We start from the raw sequence: 8,426 nt of genomic DNA on the forward strand, positions 1-8,426 counted from the left end.
GAGCCCCATGGGAAGTGCTGTACAGGCCCTGCTGTGGCTGCCACATGCTGACAGCTCTGCTGTGGCTGCTGCATGCCATCCCTCCCCACACTCCAACTGCTCATCACACCCCAGCCCCGCACGGGCTGATATGCCTTGGGTCCCGCACAGCCCTAGGGACGGTTCTGCCTACAAGGGAAAGAAAGAGACAGACTGGAGGCTTGGCAACAGGCTCAGGGGAGTGGGTTACACTGTGGTGAAGGAAGACCACATGCTGTCATAATGGCCAGGGTTGCCCAGACCCTGCTGGGAATTCACTAATAAACCAATTTACTTTTATCCTGCTTCTGGGATGATTTACTACACCCTCTCTCATTGGGGAATTAACTTCTTATTCTTCCATTACATCAAGGCATGTCAGATAAGTCCCAGGGAGAGAGATTTTCTTAGTCAACCCCACCCAGCCATATAGTCTATGTCTGAATCTCCAAATCGGCACTGAATCTCCAAATGTAAATCAACCAAATCAAATCGGGACATTTGATGTGTGCCCCTGGCGGCTGGGGGGGTATGGCGAGCACCCACAGATGGCAGTAGTGGTGGAGGTGTGGCGACAGCAAGCAGGGAGCTCCCACAGTCAGCCGCGGTGGTGGCAGCGGCGGGCCAAGTGGGGAGATCCCACAGGCAGCTGTGGTGGTGGCAGTGGCGGGAGGTGGTGAGCAGTGACCACCTGCAGACACTGCTGGCAGCATCAGCTGCGGCCAGTGGAGATCAGGGACCGCATGCAGACACTGCTGGTGGTGTCGGCAGTGATGGGGGGTGTGGCGAGTGGCAACCACCCACAGGCACCACTGGCAGTGTTAACAGCGGCCAGCAGTGATCAGGGACTGCCTGCATATGCCGCTGATGGTGTCAGCAGCAAGGGAGGGGTGGCAAGTGGCAACCACCCACAGGCGCCACCAGCAGCATCAGTGGCACTTTTCGCAGGGGGTGCACCGCCAATCTCAGGGGGTGCACATGCACCTGTGTACACCCCCTACATATCACCAATGGGGACAGTGATTCAAATCACTGACTCGAATCACTGACCCTCCGAATCAGAAGTGAATACTTGCTGCTTTGCACTGGCCTAATGTGCACATGTACCAGGGCAGAGGGAGCAGGGGCTGGATCCCAGGTTGTGCTAGTCATGCTCCATTGGGGCTGCCCTGTGCTGCTGGGCCACAATTTTACATGGTGTGAACCAGGGGCAATGTGGGGTGGTGTGGGGCCAGGGCCCAGAGCTGCGATCCACTCCCCACATGTCCCTGCAATGGATATCAAAATGTGGGGAGTGGAATGTGGCTCTGCTTTGGGTCCAGGCCCTGTTCTGTCACTGCCCCATGATCCCAAACCCATCCCTCCCACCCATCTTGCTCCTGGATACTGCTTCCTGTCCACCTGCCCATGGCCACAACCCATCTGCCTCACCAAGTGCATCCAGCCTGCAGGGGTCCCAGGTTGGTTTCCATGGAGATCTCTTCTTCTCTGTCCAGAGCCCCTGATGGTGGGTACAGGGCAGATGGGCCAGGGTGTCTGCTGAAGGGCCAGGTCCTATAGCAGCAGGGGCTGCTCAGATGCTGAGTCTGGCTGCCCCACTGCCCCCACCCCACTTCCTAGACCTGCATGCCTGAGAGCTGCATGCAGGGACAGGGTGGGCTGCACCAGGCATCACCTCCATGCCCGGAGTTGGAGAGACTGGCTGCAAGCAACATGGCCTGGGCTGCCCCATATTTTGTCCATCCCTGGGGTTTGGTCTTTTGTTAAAGCTTTTTTGGTGTTATGGTGGCTTTATGCTAAAGTTGGGATAGTTCTTTGCTCTTCCTTTCTTTCTCCTGAAGACCTAATCTGGTGCAGAAACTTTTCAAATCTGATATCACAGAGGAGTGGGCCATAGGCAACCCACTGAAGTATTTGGGAAGCATGAAGTTAGCAGCTTTTACAAATCACATTTTTAATGTGCCTTTGCTTGACCAGTTCCTGGTTTGCTAACGGTAGCTGCTATTCTTGCTATCCTTTGTGCACACATGTGCCATTCATCAGATCTAATATCTCTCCCTCTATCCTGCTGTCACTTACTGTTGATCTGACCTTTGCTTACTTGCCAGACTGGTAGTACTATCTGAAATAAGTGGATTTTGCAAGAAGTGTGAAGAAATTTGGCTGCTGGGCACTTTTCCCTTCAGTCCTTCAAGAAGAAATAAAATGTCTTTAAAATGGCTTGTACCCCTCTGAGTATCTGAGGCTCTTTTTTCTTACCCTGCTCTTACAAGCTGGGCTCTTTTAATTTTTCTCAGTTATAGCCATGTCTTTTTCTCAGTTTTCTTCTGTCTTTAGATGATGATTTGAATTTTCTGGCTCATTTTTACTTTTCCTGGGGCTACTATGTCATGCATCTAGAGAAGAAGATTTGTCGGCTGAGGAAGGAATTGGTGTGCTTTCAGTGTCCAGTCTAGCGTGGTAATAATTTAAAGCATGCTGTCTATATTTTCAAATTACATGGCACTTAAAGGGTAACTATAATTGGTCCATAAGTTTCTGTACTTCTAGACCAGTGGTTCCCAATTGTGGGGCTGTGACCCCATTTGCAATCACAATGATAAAAAATGGGGTTGTGCATTCCCAGGGAGAGAGGCATGGTGGGGGCACATGCCCCCCCAGATTTGTGTGCGGGCTAGGAGTGGATGCAGGCTCTGCAGCAGAGCTGCCGGGAGCCCCATGCTGGCTATGCTGCCATGGTGAGGTACGTCCTGCCCACCTAGCAGCAGTGGGGGGGCACAGCTCCATGCCACTGACACTACTGCTGCCAGCTGGGCAGGGTGACCGATGGTGGCACTGAGCCTCCCCTCCCTCCTGTGCCAGGTCCAACCCGCTGTGCCACCTGTGGGGGAAGGCAAGGGATGGAGCCAGGTGGGCTCAAGTACTGCTGGGAGTTGGGGGTGTCAGGGGCCTGTGGACCCTGACCTTGGTTCCATAGCCCTGGCAGCTGGAGGGGGCCTCCAGCAGTGCTGGAGGGTGGGGGATGCAGGTTACAAGTGAGGAGCACCAGCAGGGCTGGTGGGTGGGGGGTAAGGGGTACTGGCAGGGCCGGGGGCTGTGGGTGGGGATGGGGAGTTAGGGGTACCTGGCAGAGTGATGGGGGCACTGTGGGTTGGAAGTGAGGGGCCATGCTATGGAAATTGGATCATGTTGAGGAAATGGAGCCATAAATGGGGTGATGCTGAGGAAAAGTTTAGGAAGCACTGTGTTCTATACTCAAAAAACCTGTTCCTCTCTGTATATACTTTTATTAATCTGAACCTTCAGTTATATTTCATCTAGTATAATCAGTTCATTTTAGGAATCCCTACTCAAAAAGGATTTTTTTCAGCATCTTTGTAAGGAACTAAATGCCTGTTCATACCCTAAGTATTCATCATTCAGATAAAAATAATATACTTCTTTCCAAATATTAATGCTATCTTACTTCACTAAAATAAGTATCCTTTAGATATAAATGTTTTAAGTATTCAAAGGTGTAGGTTGTAGCCGTGTTGGTCTACGGACATAGGTAGACAAGGTTCTTTGCATGAATCTGATATCTTTTATTAGACCAACTTAAATAGTTGGAAAACAATTATTAAGCAAGCTTTTAGGTTCAAAAATCCTTCTTCATCAGGCTAGGGAAGTTTCTGAAGTTGGTGTGTGCTCTTCCTGGATGGAATGAAAAGTAAAGAAGCCAGAAGCTGGTCTGGTATGCATACAAGACAGGTAGTCAGTGAAAATGTAGATTGAGGAGTCAATTGGTGAGAGAGAGGCTCGGGGAGGTCATGGGGGAGAGAGAAGGGGGATGAATACTGGAGAGAGACCTGGGGAGTCAGATGTCAGACAGGTTATAATGTGTCATAAATCCAATGTCTATATTTAGGCCATGATTTTTAGTATCCAGGAGGTTGATGAAGTGGAGTTCATAGTCTTGTCTCTGGGAAGTGTTTTGTAAGTTTCCTTTGAGGATCAGGACTGAGAGATCGGAGAGACAGTGGTTTTCTTGTGAGAAATGTGCCCCCACAGGTAATTGGGTATTTCTATCTTTGATAGCTTTTCAGTGTGCATTCATTCTGGTGCGCAGTTGTTGTTTGGTCTCTCCTACGTATTTTCCATCAGGGCATTGGGTGCATTGGATGAGATATATTACATTTCTGGAGGTGCAGCTGTAAGATCCAGGAATGTGGATGGCTCTGTTGTGGGGTGTAGTAATTGTGGGGGTGGTGGAGATGTGTTGGCAGGTTTTGCATTTCTTGTCATGGCATGGTCTGGATCCATTTGGTGTGTTCTGGGCTTGAGGAAGTTTGCTTCTGGTGATGAGGTTAGTGAGGTTCGGTGCTTGTTTGAAGGCTAGGATGGGCGGTTCTGGGAAGATCTTTTTTAGAGTAGGGTCTCTTTCTAGTATGGGTTGCAATTGTTTGAGGATTTTCCATACAGGTTCGAGGGAGGAGTGAGATGTCATAACCAGTGGTGTACGATTTGTGGGGGTTTATTTCTGATGTTTTATACTTGGTATTTTCCGCAGTCTCTTTTAAAAAAACACCAACTTGAAATCTAAGCAATTTAAAAATGAATTTAAACTGTTTTTAGGTAGTCCTTGAGTCTACCTAATAATTTATGGTTGTATGCATCTTCTCCAATGCTATGTGAGGAAGTCTAGAGGTGACCTCATGATATTGTGTTAATTCACAAAATTAAGCTGGAAACTATAAAGGAATAACATGTCTCGTATATTAAAATGATAGCACTTTTAAGGTGTTAATGAACAGCAGTTCATAAACATCATAATTCTGCCTGAAGGTGTTTTAACAAGATAATGATTAAGAAATGCATCAGATTTATAGCAATGTGATCCTCTTAATGATGCATCGAGTCCTGTGAATTAAAATTGCCATGTGCTTAGCGCTGAATTTAACCTGCCTGTAAATCCAATAAAAGGCAATTTAAACTGCTGAAATAAAGAAATGCAGAGTACCGGTATTCGTCGCTAGAAAAAATGACAAACTTGCTTTTTTAGACAGAATTTTTTTAAGTGGATAATTGCCAATTCAAACAGAATCTTGGCCATGATGTTTCTGTTTAGTCACACTATCTATATGTTGCCCTACACTACAGCAACATAGCAATGTGCTACATTGCCATACAGCATGCTATGGCAACATAGCAATCATGCAGGTCTACACAGGATCACTAACTATATGTCACCATAGTGGCGTGTTCCCTGCATATAGCTCATTGCTGTGGCAACATAATAGGGAAATGTAAGCATGAGCCACCTGTATGGCGCAGTATGGGTGGTTACTGCACCTTGTTGGTATTTCCAAAGTACTTCTAATACTTTTTATTACCTTTTTAGTACTTTTGGAAGTACTAAAACATGGTGCAGTAACAACATTGCTGTATGGCAACGTATAGACATGCCCACTATGTATCATACATCCTTTATTTGTATGTCGTTTACACTCAACATCTTAGGGTAATATCCTTTCACTGCTCTGCTAGCTGCTTGACAAGTAAGGCAGGTAATAGTCAAGGGAGTCCACGAAGCATATGAAGAATCAGCGAGTTATTGGTTTGGAAAAATGAATGTGATTAGTGATAAGGATCATAACCAATCAATAAAATATGCTATTTTCTTAAAGGTGTGATGGGCTAGCTGGCAGTGACTTAGCCCAGGGCTTTTTGAAAGGGCAAAAGATGACTGGAGGACTTGGGATTCCCTTTCCTCACAAACTGGTAATGATTTGGCCCAGGGGTTTTGAAGGGGTAAACGATGATTAGAGGACTTGGGATTTCCTTTCCGCACCAATCAGGCCCCAGAGACTCACCCTCCATGTCCTGATTTATCCCCCTCTTGATGACTTAAGGGGCCAAAGTGGCAGCAAGGCTGACTTAGGGAAGACCAGCGAGCGACCCCAAGGAAGGAGCTTCAAAGAGCTGGCAAAGAGCTGGGCCAGGGAGCAGGTGCCCCAGAAGAGCCTGAAAGAGCAGGACCTGCAGGCAGCAGTGGGACCCTCAGCAGCGCAGTGTACAGCTGGCAGGAGAGGTTCCCTGCTGGGCTCCAGGATCCCTGAGGAGAGGCTGCAGCCAGCAGGAGAGGCGTCCCTCCGCTTCAGCAGGGATCTGAGCAGTGACCTGAGAGGTTCCCAGCTCTGCTTCCAGCTCCTCCAATCAGAGGCAGTGGTGGCTGTGTGGTAATGTTTCTGCCTACCACAGAGGAGCTCTGAGTTCAAGTCTCAACTGTGGTTACTTGGGGTGAGTGAGCTAACAGGGAGAAATTCCTCTTGTAGTGGAAAGGGGCTATTATGTTCTTCCCCACCAGGTACCTAGGCCCTATATTCCTTGTCACTTGACGTTTGTGCCTTTTCTATTTTACCAACCAGTAGTGTTTGTTCTGCTGTTTGTGTTTTACATTTTGGTTAACGGTGTCTTTTGTCAACTGGATGAATATGTCTGTGATTGTAAATGTCTAGCCTTCATTGAATTCTGCCCCTCGGGGCATTGTAGTATCCCCTATACCCCCTGGTTTATACTGGTTATGTTCCCAGTATTGTTCTCTCATTAAAAGGTATATGGTTAAGACCCCATCGGCGGTCTGGCTCTGCTCTATAGGGGGAGGAGAGTCCCTACACCTCCCACAGCGCTTGTGCACCTGCTCTGATCCCTTCAATTGGAGAGGGGGTACCTCTTGGAGTACCGCCTGGGTTACAAAGGAAACATTGTAGCTTGGCTGTTACTATTGCATCCAACACTTATTACCTTAAGATGGCTAAAACCTTGCTTTGTGGAGATGCTGACTTTGCAGTTGTTACTGACTGTCCAGTTGCATAACCAAGTACTAAATGACTGTGCAGTAACTGGTATTACTGTGCAGTAGCATCCCAGTATGATTTCATAGATTTCATAGACATTAGGACTGGAAGGGACATCAGAAGCCCAAGGGGCAGGAAGTTGGTTGTCTAGTGATGCTTACCGTGCAGTACCACTTTACTACTGTGCAGTAGCTCATTACTAGGGCTGTGCAAAGCTTATTTTGCTGATTCGATTCAGAGGAGATTCAGCCTGATTCAGCAGCCAAATCTCTGAATCCAAATGGAATTGGGAGACCAATAAAAAGGGCCGAATCGATTCAGAGATTCGGACAGTCCCTGCTCACTGCCACAGGGAGCTGCACCCAGACTCCGTGCCAGTAATCAGGGGGCGGGTGGGGGGGAGCTGGAGCGGCCCATGGGGGGACCCCCACCAGGCCATATCTCCTGCCTGCTCTCCCAGGGCCCCTGCGCATCCACTGGCCCCTGCCTGCTCTCCCAGCCCTGCCAATGGCTGCCCCACCCAGCTCCAGTATCTTGGCACTTAAAAAAGCCGCACTCACTGGCTGCTGCAGCAGCCATCGGGCCGTCTGGGGGCTCATGGCAAAGCCCCCCCCATGCAGCATGGTGCAGTGGGGATCATCCCCCTGCCTGGCAGGAACTGGTGAATGTGGGTCTTTATTTCTTCTTTTTTAAATGCCAGGACACTGGGGCCAGGTGAGGCAGCCATTGAAGGGGCTGGGAGAGTGGGCAGGGGATGGGGCCTGTTCGATTCAGAGATTTGGCCGATTCAGCGGCAGCCGAATCTCTGAATCAGTCAGGACAGTGTTTGAGTCACCAAATCAAATCACTGTCCCCTGAATCAGCCGGATCCAAAGCAAATACTAGCTGCTTCGCACAGGCCTACTCATTACTATTGCATGGTAGCATTACATCATGATTAGTGAGCTACTACGCAGTATGCATCTCATGTAGACATGGCCTGTGGGTGCATCTACACATGCAATTAATGTAAAGCAATAAACTCTGGAGCAGTTTGAGCTGGAGTAAACTATTCCTGGGTGCAGCACCTACACATGTGCCTGGGACAGCAGCAATTTGAGCTGGGGTAGAGCAAGCCTGGGCTGTGGAGGAGGAATGGGGAGGATCAGCCCCGGGATCCAGGTGGTGGGGCATAAGGGTGCCACAAGTATTGAGTTGTGTGGCTACATGGCAGGCAGGAGTCTGGTCCTCTGCTGCCTGGGCTAAATAGACATAAATTGTGCCCATGGTCAGCATCTACATGTGCGTTTAATGACAGTTATTTACTCCCTGACTGTATTATCTTATGGCAGCATTAATTAGGTTACTGCGGCATAATACCACCATGTGTGTAGATAGTGATGCTTTACCTCACAGCAAATTAGTCTACTCCACAGTAAAGCACACATGTAGATCCACCCTGTTGGTACAGCCCTGGACCTCTAGCATTAGACCCTCCGTACCCAACTACTTTCTCTTTTTGCTCTGAAAGCTTTCAATTAAATAAGGTATTTTTCTCGGGTGTCATTTCTTGGGTGAAGTTTAGACTATATA

The sequence above is a fragment of the Crocodylus siamensis genome, chromosome 1, assembly GCF_052110815.1.
Source record: "Crocodylus siamensis isolate JL-2025a chromosome 1, ASM5211081v1, whole genome shotgun sequence".
Classification (NCBI taxonomy): domain Eukaryota; kingdom Metazoa; phylum Chordata; order Crocodylia; family Crocodylidae; genus Crocodylus; species Crocodylus siamensis.